Source organism: Haemaphysalis longicornis, unplaced genomic scaffold (assembly GCF_048455015.1).
Source record: "Haemaphysalis longicornis isolate Haplotype H1 unplaced genomic scaffold, Haemaphysalis longicornis Haplotype H1 scaffold_5, whole genome shotgun sequence".
Lineage (NCBI taxonomy): Eukaryota > Metazoa > Arthropoda > Arachnida > Ixodida > Ixodidae > Haemaphysalis > Haemaphysalis longicornis.
In genome coordinates this window covers 150,885,848-150,902,275 of record NW_027526385.1, presented here as the reverse complement: position 1 = coordinate 150,902,275, position 16,428 = coordinate 150,885,848, and the positions used below count along the sequence as shown (strand labels likewise).

The following is a 16,428-nucleotide window of genomic DNA, read 5'->3' as shown; positions in this document are numbered from 1 at the left end:
ATTAAGACGATCCATATATGTGCGTGTGCCTTTTGTGATGCTTTTGGCACAAATAAGTGGCCCATCGCCAGCTTGGTTCAGATACAAGTTTGGCGTCCTCCTAGTTTAAGCTACACTGTTTCGCCCGGCTTCATTGAAATCTGACTAACTTGCGTATACCCATAAAAGAACGGACATTTTTAGGATTTGGGAATTATGTCGTAAGCCGCTGCGCAAAGTATTGTAGTTTACTTTAAGGGGCTCTTCGGCCCGGAACGGACGTTTAAAGCACAGATCAGTAAAAAAAAAAACTTTTCTTGATTCCTTATGGTACACATTGTGTTTTAAAGAGTGATTCAAATTGAGCGCCTGTCTATGTCACCTCAGGAGAGTGAAGTCCGCTTCAGACGTGTAATACGTTCGAAGGATAATTCATTCTGACTGATCACCTTCAGCAATGATCACAAATACTTTCAATTTTTGCCTGCTTCTCTAGGAAGGTGGAAGAGATGCTGCAATTACCCAAAATGCCCAATTGGAACTACCAAGTACTTCTTTCTACGCAATACGCCTTCAATTGAGCCTCAAATTGTCGACAGCCAACTCAGGTTTTGTGGCATGGTTATAGCTTAGTATCCTATCGCTTTTGCGCCCCTCAAACAACAGAGCGCGCTTGGAGTGAGATGCTTATGCGTTCGTTACGTCACGTCCTTCCTTTTATCCTCTACCACTAAGTAACAGGGAAAGTTAGATTTTTCGATTATATTCTTTATTGAATTAATTTATCCCGTTCCCTGCACATTCCCTACAACTGCAAATGAAATTGCAAAAGCCTACGAAAGCGGTTATGATGCCAAGGTAATGAGGAGGAGTACCTCCAGCTCTGCGGTATTGCGAATGAACGTTTCACTCCACGGATGTGGCGCGTACAATTTATCCTGTGAATACGTTTTTTTGGCCACATTTGAAACCGAACAGTCATCATGCCCAATAACTGTTCAGCTTCGCGTGTACGCGATTGAAGAAAAAACGGGGCCCTCCCTTTGATCTGTTGATGTGCGGCAAGCGAAAAGGAGCAGCGTCTATGACATGAACTGGTCCCGTGCTTCGAGCGCCGTTTGATGCGAGGTATCTTAAAAATGGTATCTAAAGTAATGCTCAATAACCTCGGGAGAGTACAAAGGTTTGGTATCGGTGGCGAGGCAGCGGAACAAGGTAAGCGAATATATCTACTGAGGCCAAATAGTGACCCCGGATCCCAACCATGAGGCAGAGATAATTAGAAGAATACGGATGGGGTGCAGTGCATTCGGCACGCATTTTGAGAATAAATGGCAGTACCATTGTCCCTGAAGAAGAAAGTGTATGACAGCTGAATCGTCCCGGTACTCACCGACGGGGCAGAAACCTAAATTGAGGACGACTCAGCGAGCAACGGAACAGAAATTGACAGGCATAACATTAAAGTACAAGAAGAGAGCGAATTGGGTCTGGGAACAAACGCATGTTAATTACATAATAATACAAATTAAGAAGTAATAATGCCTGTGGGCAGGGCATGTAATCCAAATGCAAGGTAACCGTTGGACATTAAGGGTAACAGAGTGGATCCCTAGACGAGGCAAGTGTGGTAGGGGTGGCCAAAAGTTAGATGGGCAGATGAGATCATGCGGAATCATGTGCTTGTTGGTTTTTTTGTGTTTTCGAATCATCTACATATATGCATGTTTTCCTGTTCCGTTTTGCATAAACCAAGTGTAAGTCTTGCGTGTGTTTCGTCTTTTCTTTCTTCGTCCTGTGCTGGAGATGAAGAAGTTTGCGGCGATACATTGGTCGCAGTTTGCACTGAACCGGGATAATTATAGGTTTATGGTAGAGTCCTTTGCATTGCAGTGGGCGTATATAGGCTGCTGCTGCTGCTGCTGATGATGATGATCTAAAACATGTGGTTGACCCTTCTTTCATAGGAATGGGCAATACACGAAAGTTAAATGTGCATTCACAGGAGCATTTGAATATCTATTGTGCACCGATATGAACTTCCACATCGTTATTTATATTACGTCGGGATGGCACCGTTAGCCGCATCAACATTAAACACTGGATTACACGCAACGGAACATTGCGTAAATCCGATTTAAACCCCTGCCACTCGCAAACCGTGCGAACGAAACCGAACCGATTGTCAGCGAATCGTTTGGTGAAGTAACAGGTAGCTACAACGCAAGGAGCATGATTTTCGGGTCGGCAACAGTTTTGAGTGTGTGCTTGGCGAGCGACGTCCTGCTGGAAGGTAGCTGAAGTTAAGCAAAGGTGCGACCACATTGGTCATGCTCGGTGGCGTGTGCGCCAGACGCTTGCGTTGGGACGAGCTCAGCTTGTGGAACGCGGCGGCGGCGCTCCACAAGCTGAGCGGCGTTCTACATAGGCGGCGTACGGGTAAACACAGCAGCTTCGCTGCTAGAGTACCCTACCGCCACTACACGCTACCCTGTCGATGCGCCAACTATCGGCGCTTATTAGCGTCATAACGCACTACTTCGCATCCCCTCTCCTAGACGGCAGCATCATCTCAGTAGCCAATTTGTAGAGAAGGGCATCAGGCACGTTTGTACAGCTACCCAGGCATGATTTTATGGCTCAGTAGGTAAGGAGTTTCACACCTCCCGTTCATGCCAGAGTGATTGTCGGCTCAAACCGGGCGGCGCCGCGCCAATGAAATTTCTTCTGGTGATGTCATTTTCGTGACGAATATCACGTCGGTAAGGTTTGTGTACCCTGGACTTTAACACCTTCGCGTTAAAAAATAATACAAGCCTGAGGTATCCACGTCAAAACCGCTTGGCCTGTTTCGGCGACGGACCGAGAAATGCTGAAGAAGAAGGGCTGCTTTTCTTCAAAACTTAGATACGACGCACTGGGGAGGTTAGGGAGCATTCAGGACAATAATTCGATTTATTCTGCGGTACTTAATAAACCGTTGACTGGAGCAGTGACACAAGAGACTGTGGTTAGGGTGAAAATAAGCACAACAGCATTGGCCGATTGCTGTATGGCCAGACGTACACCGTGAAAGTGATAGCACTGCAGCCAAATGCAGTGCAATTAGTCTGACATTATGATTAGCTCAGAAATGTTATGAGCGGTGGCTGACAACAGATTGACAGCCAATAAGCCGGTTTTTAAGGTGAAATGAATTGCAACATCTGGCGTCTGTACAACCTGAGTCGGTGTAAAAAAAAGGTGCCCTGGAAGTATCTGTACCAACTACTACCGTTGTTGAAACCGGAACTAGCGGCTGTACTTCTCAGAGGTGGTTTTATTCACAGGAAATTTGTTGATTATGTCCACGGGACCGTTCGGAACGATTTTCGGTCGTACGTATCGGCTTCTGCGCATGCCGTGAAGCCAGCTGGCGAAGCGGGGTTTTAAAAAAATCGCCCTGGCCCACCGCCGCCCTGCGCAGCCGGCACTGCAGCTCCAACCTATTAAACTAAGTGATTGCAACGCTACAGCTGCTTTTTGAGCCTCATGGATCAGTCTTTCCAAAGTTTCAGTTCGGTGCAAAATCGTTTTTTAACACAAGGTGAGACCGGTTTGACAATAACCCAGAAAATGACGAAGAAACACTGGCTGCTGCTTAGCTCAGCTAACTCTCGTACGTAAAGCAAAAGCTTCGTTTAGCCTGGTTTGCTTCCGGCGCATTTCGAGCGGAACGGCGCGCTCCCCTACTTGCTCGTTCTGCGGAGGTTACCCAAACATGTATACGCAATGCCTAATGACCGCAATGGCACCGGAATCTTGGAAGAACGCGAACATCATCCTAATTCATAAGAAAGGCGACATGAAGGACTTGAAAATTACCGGCCGATCAGCTTACTGTCAGTCGTCTACAAGGTATTTACCAAGGTAATCGCTAACCGAATCTCTGCAACCTTAGATTTCAGTCAACCTAAAGAACAAGCAGGGTTCCGTAAAGGTTACTCAACAATGGACCATATTCACACGATCAATCAGGTGATAGAGAAGTGCGCTGAGTATACTGAACCCCTATATATAGCCTTCATAGATTATGAGAAAGCATTTGACTCGGTCGAAACCCTAGCAGTCATTCAGGCATTGCAGAACCAGGGGGTAGATGAGCATTATGTAAGAATACTAGAGGATATCTACAATGGGTCTACAGCTACGATTCCCCTCCATAGGGAGAGCAGTAAAATACCTATAAGGAAGGGTGTCAGATAAGGAGACACAATCTCTCCAACGTTATTCACAGCATGCTTACAAGAAGTATTCAGAACGTTGGATTGGGAACAGGTGGGAGTAAGGGTTAATGGAGAATACCTCAGTAACCTCCGATTTGCTGATGACGTTGCCTTGCTAAGTAACTCGGGGGACGAATTGCAAAGCATGCTTTCCGCACTGGGCGAACAGAGTAGAACCGTGGGACTGAAAATTAATATGCAGAAAACTAAAGTAATGATCAATAACCTCGGGACAGCACAGCAGTTTGAGATAGATGGCGAGGCAGTTGAAGTGGTAAGGGAATATATCTACTTAGGCCAAGTTGTGACCCCAGATCCAAACCATGAGGCAAAGATAATTAGAAGGATCAGAATTGGGTGGGGTGCATATGGCAGACATTCTCAGATAATGAATAGCAGCCTACCATTGTCGCTGAAGAAGAAAGTGTATGACAGCTGCATCTTACCAGTACTCACCTACGGGGCAGAAACTTGGAGGCTCACTAAAAGGGTTCAACTTAAATTGAGAACGACTCAGCAGGCAATGGAGCGGAAAATGATAGGTGTAACATTAAGGGACAGGAAGAGAGCGCAGTGGGTCAGGGAGCAAACTGCTGTTAAAGACATATTAGTAGAAATTAAGAAGAATTAATGGACGTGGGCAGAATATGTAATGCGAAGGCAAGATAACCGCTGGTCATTAAGGGTAACAGAGTGGATCCCTAGAGAAGGCAAGCGTTGCAGGGGGCGGCAGAAAGTTAGATGGGCAGATGAGATAAAGAAGTTTGCGGGGATAAATTGGTCGCAGTTGGCACAGGACCAAGGCAATTGGAGAATAATGGGAGAGGCCTTTGCCCTGCAGTGGGCGTAGATAGGCTGGTGATGATGATGATGATGATGATGACCTAAACATATTCCACTCAATATGGGCCTGTGATCGACATCCAAAGTTGACCCCCATCCCGAATCCAACTCTAGCATCCTGGGAGGCAAGTCTAGCTGACCCCAGCGCTGCGACACAGCTCCTGCTGACGTCCACAGCGGAGGAAGCCATGGCCACGGCTTCCCAAGACGGTGCCCTGGACTAAGGGTGCTCAGGAAAATAAAGTTTACTTCCTTCCTTCCTTCCCCAGTCTCTGAGACTCGCATCGTGCGCTTGGCATTCCCGACCGTCTCCGCGAGCAGCTCGACGGGCGATATCCTCGGGTAGTCAGACGGCTTGCCGACGGCTGCTCAAAGCCACCAGCTCCCCCGCAACGCTCGGTGAAGACGGCCGGGTGTCGCTCTAATCCGTGGCCAAGCTCGCACTGACTAGGCGTGCGCGGCAAACCTCTAACCCAGGCGCGCTGCGGGTCAGGGGGCGACCCAGCTACAGAGAGCGCATGCGCCAAGCCGGCAGCGGCGGATAGCACACGCGGCGGTGGCCACAGTGTTTCTTAGTAAGTGTCATCATGGTCGCCTTCAACCTATCTACGCCCACTAAAGGACAAACGCATCCCCGATTAATCTCTAATTATCCCGGTCCTTCACCAATCGATTCGCTGACAACCCACTCGGTTTCGTTTGCACGGTTCGCGAGCGGCTGGGGTTTCAATCTGGTATACGGAATGCTCGGGCGCGTGTAATCCAGTGTCTAATGTTGATGCGTATAGCGGTGCCACTCCGAAGTATTTAAATAGCGGTGGGCGAGGTGATATCGATGCAGAATAGAAATTCAAATGCTCCTGCAGAGGTGATATTAAAAGTTGCCAGTTCCTTCTCTCCCACTACGACAACTCATGGATGAAACTGAGCTGCATTTTCAAATGCGCCTCTAATAATCACTGCAAGGACAAGCAGTAATATTTCTTCAGCGATATTAAGCAATCACAACGAAAGAAATGTGTGTGATTACGTTTGGTCCTTAGGCTAAGTAATTGCTTGTTTTTTCAGCTTCTCTGTATACATGTACGACGGCACTCGTTTCTTCCGCTGCAACAAGGAGGCGGCCTCTTAGCCTTCAGCCTAGAGTCCGGGCGAACTGCGGTACTAGCGCCGAATTTCCCCTGGTGAGCCAGGGGAAATAATAATGCATATTAATTGCTATAGCAACTTCACTGCCAGATTGCCCTTGTAAGCGCTGTAACTGTCATAGCAACAACGCGAGGAGGTGCACCGGGTGGGGTAGGTGAAGTTCGCACCCTCTCAAGACTTTATTCCACCGCCCTCTACCCCACCCTTGCACCTGGTCACTGCCGCCTGCCTCCTCCCTTGGGCCAGCTCCACTGCGACCGGCACGCCACTAACGCAGCCACGCCAGGCCAGTGTACGCCGCCTGGCCAGTAAAAACGCCAGCTGAAATCGCTCTGAACACTTTATTAGCGTTGAGTGCGCAAGCGCGTCGCGCGGCGAGAAACACTGATGCACAATACAAAATAAAGTGGTCATCAAACACAGCGCACGTTCGACACACGTCCTAATATTCAGCTCAGCTTCACGCCGTACGAACGAGTTTGACGCCTTTGGCGACCACTACGCAGAAAGACTTTTTATTGCGATTCTTCCTGGTATTCTTGGGGACTTTTTTGCACCGTAGTGGCCGAGAAAGCACACACGAGAAATCTCGCTCTAGGTGAGGCGCGCCCGAGCATTCGCTTTTGCGTTGCAGCAGTGGTGGCAGTGGTGATCGCTATCGACATTGGGGATAGTTATTGCGTAAGCCTGGCGCCACCTGTAGCGCCTGAGAGAGGTGGAGAGAGAAAAGGTTAAGGGAGGAGTGCGTCCCCAGGGTCGCTATGTTTGGGAGCGTAATAGTTGAATCGACACAAATAAAAAGTAACATCCGCCTGCTGCAACGCAGACAGGAACAGTCTGCTGTCCATGTCTTCGTCGGATGTCACAGGAACATCCGAATGGTCGGGCTTCTAGGACCGCATAACATTTTCGGGTCTCTCTGCCCATGCCGCCAGGCCCAGGGCTTCAGCAGGGCCACGTGTGGGGCAGGTGGTGCGGTGGGGTGGGAACCGCTGGGGTTTTCTCCACGCGAATCGCCTCGGTACTGTGGTCCAGGCAGCAGACACAGGAGAAGCGGCATCGGTCCCTTTGGTGTTGCCACCGGAACTACTTCGGGATTGGTCTGCTGCGTGGTTACCGATTCGGGTGCTGAAGACAGCCTAGCCGGGGGCGGTGGTTGGACAGTCAGTTCGGCTGCAGTGTGTCGCGGCCGGTACCAGACGCCGGTGCGCCGCCTCCCCTGCGAGCAGCATCGGCTCACCTCTTCAGGGGGCAATAGGGGAACCTCTTTTGCGTCTCTAGGAAACTTATCGCGGGTATTAGGTTATTATTGAGTTTATTGTTTACTTGGAGCCTTCCCTAGGTCCGCGAACAAGTCCGGTGTTGTCCCCGGCATTTACCACAAGGGAAGCTCTGGGTAACACCGTTTTCAGTTGGGTGGTCTTTTGCGGGGACCGAACTCGCCGCACTATTGACACATTTGGAGTTGGCGTCGGGAAACTTTGACAACTTTACAACTGCTGGCTACAGATCTGTCGTCGATTCCTCCGGTCTACCATCCACAAATTTGGCCTCCAGCATTGCAACCATAGCCTTGAAGTCATTGTAGTCGCACTTCGGGAAAAGTTCGTCCATCTGAAAAACGCAGTCAGTATGATGTAAAATATACGTCAAGCACATTACATTAGTGCACAAAGGGCGTAATTGTATAAAAGAAAGGAAATTCGTTCCATTACTCCAGGTGTTGGTAACACAAAACCAAAGGTAAATTTATTGACTTTTCGAGGTTGTCCTTGTGGCCGATTTTTTCACAAACCAACGTGCAACTTAAATATAAGCGCATTAACACTGCAACCTTGAAATTGTGTTATATTAAAATTTCGATGCGACGTAGTCGACATCCCGAATATCAGCTGTCTGTTCCTGCCACAAAGAAGATGGAAGATGAATCTATCTCCATAAACGCTTCAAAGTACCCAGAATATAGGTGTACACTCTAGGGTCACGGGCAGTGCAGTATGTCGCGATAACTGTAACTGCGCGATTGGTTTTTATTGGTGACATTTTACCCATTTTACCGGATGGAGTGTATTTGCTTAAAAGGACTGTCAATAGGACGAATAAAGACGTACATATGCCGTTACAAGTAATCGGAACAAGAATTTGAGGACATCAAAAATATTTACCTTACTGGCTTTATGACAGCACCTACTTGCTAACAGGAAGCTTGTTCTCTTAGGGAAGACTTTAAAACGCACACCAATGCGGCCAGGCAGATTCCGGAAGAATGAGTTCCCCCAAACTGACGAGCCCGTGTTAGAACTACTTTTAGCGGCCCCGGCATTGAAGTCCAAGAATAAGTGATATGACATTTGTCTGAAACTACGTCGCACTGGTTATTCCAGGGGCCTTCGGAAAAATTTAGTGTCCTTTGGTATTTGGCATGCAAGCGTTTTAGGAGCTTTATAAGCTGACCATGAATTCACATATTGTTGCAGTGATACTTGTAACAGTCCATTGCATTTATACGCGTTTATACAAGAGTATTTTTACTCGTGTTAGTAGTGTTTCCAGCTGTACGAGGGAATGAGAGAGCATAACATACGGCAGCATAACGTACGGAGTCGCGGGAATTTGGTATCTTATAAACAATGTATGGATGCTTCCGCGGGGCTCTTGTTATGGGTTTACCAACTGCGGTGTAATTAATACTTCTTACTAATTAGGAGCTACTAATGGCGAGTATGTTCCTGGTTTTTCAATTCCCACTGTCATGTCAGCGTTATTATTCTGACGTTAACGGGCGAACCAGAAACACTATTACGACCTCGCTTCCTGTTACACCTGGCGTACCTTGTGCTTCAAACTCCAGTAAGAAGTGTAGGTCGCACTACAGTCTTGTAACTACTTTGTAACTTCTTTCCAAAACTCATACAATTTGAATCTTAATATCCGAAGAGCAAGGTCGGAAGCGCACTCCTTGTGCATCGGATGCGCTGCTTTCAATCAGGTCAGAGCAATCAGTAGCTCAAGCCACTCATCGATGTGGCCATTTTTTTTCTGCTGGTGTGCCTGAATAACAATGGCAAGTACTGCGTACTGTAATTTTGGCGCCTTTACTTATTTCTGCACGGTGGCGCACCTAATTCTAAGAAATATTTGCAGTGCTTGGCAGCGTTTGTCACAGCTGCTAAGGGCAAAACGTGATCACAGCCGTATTCTAAACTCGCTCGTCCATCGATGTAGTAGCGGCTCCCTGATACATTCCGCAGCGAAAAAGAAGGAAACAGTGAGGTTAGTGAAAATCATATCCCTGTGGGGCACTGACAAGTGTGCCAACCACTCCTTTTAAAGTTCAGGACCGTAATCACAACCAGTATTCAGAAGCACTATTTAGAACCAGAATTCTGAACAAGAATACGAGAATACTAAGTGAAAGAAAGAGTTCCTAATCTGGGCAAGGCTAAGGTAATAATTGCACAAACAACAGAGATACTGACACCCCCACTCACGTTGCAAATCCTTCCCCATCCAAATGCCACCAAAGCAGAGGAAGCGAATGAGGAGCGCTACCATGATCCCGCATTTGAAGGCTGGCGCTTCGGTTGAATCGATGGGCGACTAAACCGGTCACTGCAGTGACGACGAGTATCATTATTTGACTTCTGCTGAGAAAACGTGCCTCACAACCTCTGCTCATGATTTGGGGTTGTGTTAAGAGGGAACTGGGATCCAGCTCCTCGATACAAAGAGTTGCTTTTCCTTTCCATCTTGGGTGGAGGGATCAGTCTTATGATGAACGTAATTACGACCTTACTACTAATAGTGGACACTCGCTTGCGGCGCCATTCCTGGACAAAACATGACAAAAGGGCGCAATCTTAATCACGATACCAGAAATATGCAACTCTCTCTATTGCCGCTTCGGATTAGAATTTTCAGCGCGGTATAGGGAACAATTGGGATCTCTATTAATTATAAGCGGTGCCACTATTCACCACCCCTAATTGGAGATGAAAGTGGGATTGCTAGTCAATACATTTTTTGTGGCACAATTCGTTTGCGAAGAGACAGGCGATTGTTGATAGTATTTTATTTATTTAAGTCGTGATGTGATATGTGGTTAGCGGAATATATCCTGCCATGGCGAAGTAGTGCTTACAGTTTTTCGCTTTGTTTTCCGGACGAGACTGTAGCGAACAGTGAACAATGCACAGAAATATTTCTTGAAACCGCTACAGCATCCTCATAAAAAGTTTGCTTTTTCTTCCTGCCAAGGAACGGGTACAAGACATACATTTTGCGATAAAATCTACAAGTAGTTCACACGGTTTATATCGCCCACAAAGTAAACTGCGGTTCAGCCGCATTGCGTAATATGGGTCGCAAATATGGTTAAACTTGAAATATGTATATGCAAAAAGGCGCACCTTGTGAGCAATGGTCTGCACATCCTCTGGGACCGGGATCTTCAAGCTTTCCATAAATTTCAAAGCCCACGTTTGGCAGTTGTTCGCAATCGGATCATAGCTCCCACAGTCAGACATTCGCTCCATGACTCGGTCAATTTGCTCGGTGCTAATTTTGAAAGTGCCCACGCATATCTGAAAGAGAAGTATTGGTGAGTTTCTCAGCTAATCTAGGCTCTGCTGGCGAACAGTGAGAGCAGTTGCAAACCTATTAGTAGGTTTCGGTGCCCTTTGCTAATCAGCGACGCATGGTAAACTCTGACAGTAAAAATGACCCTGAAAAAATGAAACATTTTGTTCACAATAATTGCACGAATTCCGCATAACAATCCTGTCTATGTTGTTTACAGTTTATTCGGAGTTCGGCATTTGCCAATGACTGTGCGCACTCAATGTTTGTTCTTGATGATCGTTTAGGTCTTCTTTTTCGAAAGTGATTACGTTTGTTAAATGAAATCATCAGCATTAGCAGTATAGGAGCCCAGTTTGAGTGATGAAATGTTCTTGGGGTCATAAATTCGCCGACGTGACCGGTCGCTAAGCCTGCCGATACTCATCGAATGGTCGAGCAATCTTATGTACAATGGTTATAAAAATGACAAAAGCTAAATATGCGGCATGATGTTTTTTGCCTTTCAGACATGGCAACACGATTTTCGGCAAACCGTCCTTCAATGTCAACTCATTTCTTTTACACATGCGACAAAGTTGTCGAGTTTTGTTGTTCAGGTGGAGGTGGAATATTTATGTGGAGCCTTTTCAGTGGTTGTCAGACAACATGACGTAGTTGAGGTAGATAAAATTACTCTTCATTATAGTTGTCCTATCAGGGTAGATAATTTTTTGCAGAAATTACATCTCGTTTCTTGGGGTATCTCAAATTTCCTCCTGATGTTTTTGCTTCACTTGGTTTTTAGGTACATAGGTATCTGAATTCCATTGTGCGTTACGTTTCTTCGGATACTCACGTTTACTAAAACTTTTATAATTCAAAATAAAACATTGCAAACGCGGACACATGTTTTGTTTTAAATGCAAGTTCAAATTTTATTATCACTTGGGTAATAAACGAATATACGGGCATACCAAAAACACGAAGCGCAGGGTAGTTTTGGTTCGTTTTTGGCGCCACTCCAGGTTAGGCAGGAAAACATGTATTACAGCGTATTGTCAGTACTTCTTTGTTTTTACTGATGGGTAATTTAGTGTGTATATTACAATTCTTGCAAAAACCCTTGAAGAAAAGTGGCTCATAGGATTGTCGGTGCATAGAAGCTTTGTGCGTACATGAAGACATTCGTTTTTGTTCTACGTGTGAATGTGTTTACTTTTAGCGCTCTCTTTTCTGAAACCCAGACGCTATCATATCCCGGGAGAAGTTTTCCGTCGTATCGTTTTCTGTCAAATAAGCTTTCAGGTATCCCATTATGTTGCACAATCTCCAATGGTCTCTTTTAGTGTAGAACCGGAATAATCCGAAATTTTTAAGGCTTAGATTCATTCCACGATAATTGGTTTCTAACAATGCTTAAAACAGGGACCGTGTGGCAAGCCAACACGGTACGTCCTGTCTGTTGCGCTGTGCTACCAGTTGTCTCGACTAGAACAGTTTAATAAGACATACCGTCCGAATCTCTGTCGTCATTCTGAACCTCAACTTGGACGTTTCGCCTCAGATAGATCATGTACATGAAATTGATATTTTACTCCGCTTAACAATGTCATTTTTTTTTTCATCCTTCGTGCGACGTTATTGAAAATCGCAGAACCCACTGTTTTGGTGTAATCGGCCTATAAACCTCTAACTGCTGCACCTACTTCATGTTCGAGTTTTTGACAAACTAGAAAATGCTGCATGGGCTCTTCATGATCATTCAAAAAAAGATAAGAATTAAGCTAATGGCTGAAGATGCGCTGGTCAAGTTTTATGCTGTGGCGAAGAATGCTAATTTCCGCGCGTATAACGTTCGTGTTCGTTAATTGAGCCCCTGTGTTTTTATCATCACCCTGATTATAGGGCCATCCTTCCTTTTTAACATTGCCAGTTTTTCACTCATGAGTTATATGGGCGTAAGTAGTCCTTCCAACAAGTTCAATTGTGAATGCTTCCTACTCAAAATGCAACTGATGTCCTGTACAAACCCAGACAGGTTAGTTAAGCTACATCCTGTGGGCGGTAATGAGGACCCCATGAAGCTATACTAGCCCGGTACTTCTGAATTGCCGTCATCTTTCATTATCTTATAATATATCTTACCAGAACGCCATCACTCCTTTGCAGCGAATAACAAAACTTTCTCCTAATACCCGTTCAACGAGGCAATATACAACACAAAAAACACACAACGCTTTCAATTATGTAGCAGCCATGTATAAGTTAAGTAGTTTAGGGCGTTTGTACAGGTCATGTACATGGTATAAATGAGTCATCAGGAATCATCCTAAAACTCTGCTGCGAAGCACAGGAGCCACATCTGACATCGACGTGCCGTATATAGCGGTATACATGAATTCTTTGACGTAATGATCTGCAAAGTGGCATACCAGACCTATTCGCTGTTATGTAGGTCATATACAGCTCCTTACAGGAGTTTATTAAACCCATTCAAAAACCCTTCATTACATACACGTGAAGTTGGAGCTTTTTGCTCCTTTAATATTTCCAAAGCGCCTCCTCATTGACACGGCAGCGTAATGTTACCGCGTTGTGAGAGTCTGCCTGCTTGAAAAACAGCACCCCTGTAAAAATGGTGTACTCATTTTTTGTCGTGTGCGAGTGGAGTTCCAGCATTGTGCTGCGTAGTGCGAGCCTGCGCCTAATAGTTATCGTGAATTTCCGCGAAATTGTGAATATCTCGCGAACCCTGCAGCGACACGAGCAAGCCCGCAAGATGACGCCACACTCTGGTAAGGGAGCCAAATATTTCCGCCTGTTTTGTGTCTATTTTTGAGGTATTTTTTGAAACTTGACGCATAGTAGAGTGTGGCCCTGATAACTGAGGAGTTGAAAACGTTTGCTGAAGGTATCCACATATCGTCAAGCAGTCTGCACCGACTTACGTTGACTGGTTTGTAACCTAGAACTAGGATTTGTAGAAACTAAAGCTTTTTCCTTACAGGCCTCTAAACATATTCGCGTGGCCGTTGCGTTATTCAAGTGCGACAGCGTGACCTTGTGCTCAGACAGTATATTGCGAAACATATCCTTTGGTGTAATCCTGAGGCATATGCTCATTCGCTTTGTTATTTCTTTCTTCGCTCTTCAAACAAAAGCGTTGCTGTCATCGCGACGGCAATGATCCCCAAGCACATTGGGTCTTCGTCGGATCATTGAGTGTCACACGAGCTCTGACACATGTTGCTTCGCCTTTAGGCACAATGTGCGCAAGAAGAGACTACCGCTGGCGTCTCTTACCGGCCGTGCGCTGCGAGCAACATTTCAGAAAATTCTCTGTCACAAGAGCGGAACAATTGTGCATGGAATGGGGGTTGGGGGCGTAAGAGAATTCTGAATTCTGGAGGGCACTCATTTCCGTATTTTTGAAGCTTACCTTACGCATCTAGCAAATTTGATGTATCTAAGTTACAAGCGCGTCATTTGTTTTCCCATCTCGCTGGTACAAAAGTGCAAACCCTCCAAATCTATTTACACTTACTAGTTACACGCAGATGCCTGCAAAACTGTTTCCGAAATCCTAAGTTTACAAGCGCGATCCTCAGTTCTGGGAATCTCGAAAACTTCTGGTCATTTTTTGTATCAGAGAAAAGGGCTTTATTGCGTTGCATCGCAATGTGGGAGATCTAGAACGCACAGCTCATGATTTGGGATAAAGGTGCTTCAATAATTTAGTGTCGCGTAAGAATACCTTGAGGCGCACCCAAACTGGCAGTAGCAGCTGGGGCAAATTTGGACGTTTTCCTACCTATGCCAAACATGCATGAAGCAGAAAGCAAAATATCAGGATGCGGAAGCTCGAAGTGCCACTTAGCGCACGCAAAGCAACCAACTACTCCTGAAGCGCCGCCGATTTCGTTGTAATTGCATAAAAGCCATCACTTAGCAGGTTGCAGAATGAATTTTGTCAAGGCTAAAAAAAGGCGAGGCCTGCGGAGCCTGTAGGTGAAGTTGGGTCACGCGGATCAACGTGTCAAAGACTGGCACGGGTGGGCTAAGGAGTGTTCCAAAATAAATCGCCTGAAAGAAATTGAAATTGAAATGTTTGCAAACAAGTCCCACCGCGTGTGCTTTCTTCGTGCAGATAGGTTATAAAGGGAGGTGTGGCGCCCAAATGTCATATTTGCATTCTCTACTTTAAAATATTTTATATACTTTAATTAGTCGTAGAATGTGTAATATTGAAGAATTTGTGAAACCTGGTTACCTCAGTGTACACCAGTACGACTGAACTGTATCGAGAACTGCGCTGGCGTGAGCAAGAAGTGCGACAAATTTTTAAAAAACTATAATTTGTCGCTGCTGGATCTTTTCATTCCATATTTGCTACCACATTGCCATCAGGCAATAGGACGCAGTACAACTCATTTTTGCGCCGCAAGGAGTGACGTCAGCGTCCACGGTGCGATGGCATTAGCGATGGGCACCTACCAGTCAACTGAGCCCATTACTCCCCAATTCTGCTTAGTCGCAGCTACATCGCGGGACCCACTTCGTGACTCGTGCCTTCAACCTGGTGAAAAGGGCAATGCGTGATCTCAAAAGGGGCGAGAGAAAGCCCTTGCTAAGTATCGTGAAGCAACTCACGTCCAAAATCTTTCCAGTGGCATGCACTAAAACAGAAGCCGAGAAATGATCGGCGGTTTCGCTCGATTTTAACGCTATAAGATGAACGTATTGTCTGTCACTTTCTTAATAACTCGGTACAGTTAGACTGACCTTACCTCATCCTTGCGAAGAGGTTTCGGGCTTATGCGTCTTTTGCTCGCTTGTAAAAAACCATCTTCTTCTCCAGCGTCGCATCTATATGAAGGTCCACTGCTCATTATAAGGTCCACGGACCAATGCATCAAGCAGCGCGCCGAGATTGACGAGGCGACAAGGACCAGGCAGCTTTGGCTGATTCGGGAAAATCCCAAACGTACTTCGCAATCTTGGCACTTGCTCAGGTCTTCGGCTTCTGTCTCAGTGCCGGCAAATGACAAATCAATTTCCGCTGCTGCCTGCAAAAGCAAAATAATTTTGGGCTGTCTGCTTGCAAACAAAGGAAAACCGAGACTCCTACTGATTTTTTATCCACATTCTGCGTACATATGGTTCATGCAGTAGGTACACGTAAAATTTCTGGGGGTGAAGCTCCCGGCTATATACAATGAAGGGGTGGGGATGCCAAATTGAGTGTGCATGGATGGGAATACTGGGTAAAGCGCGATTGACTGCGATTTCAACAACCAATTTATTTAACGTTTGGGAGAAAACAGACAAAACACATGGCTTCCTAGGTTTTCGCAGTTGATGGGTAGCTCCGTGGGGAATCACTTCGATAAGCCCAGTGTAGGGTTTGCGGCCAAGCAAGGTAGCAGGAATGGTACGTTTAAAAGCCATTTATATAAACTAATTCAGCCGGCCGCATATCCAAACACAAAAGTTGCAAAAAGACAACACTGGTAGAATATTTTACATAATATATTGGAAGGCTTCGTTTAACTGAGGGATTTTTCTTCACAACAAGCTGATGTGCGAGCCGGAAATTTTTTGAAGCAGTGGAAACGGCTCGTTGATGCAGGTG

At 45.9% G+C, this 16,428-nt stretch overlaps 1 long non-coding RNA gene across 1 annotated transcript; it reads right to left on the bottom strand.

The window, feature by feature from the left end:
• Window positions 1-6,917: 6,917 nt before the first annotated feature.
• Window positions 6,918-15,858, bottom strand: LOC144139451 (uncharacterized). Its single transcript, XR_013316213.1, has 3 exons — window positions 15,584-15,858; window positions 10,646-10,819; window positions 6,918-7,850 (listed from the first exon to the last, which is right to left on the bottom strand). It is a non-coding gene; the product is annotated as an uncharacterized LOC144139451 (long non-coding RNA).
• Window positions 15,859-16,428: the final 570 nt, after the last annotated feature.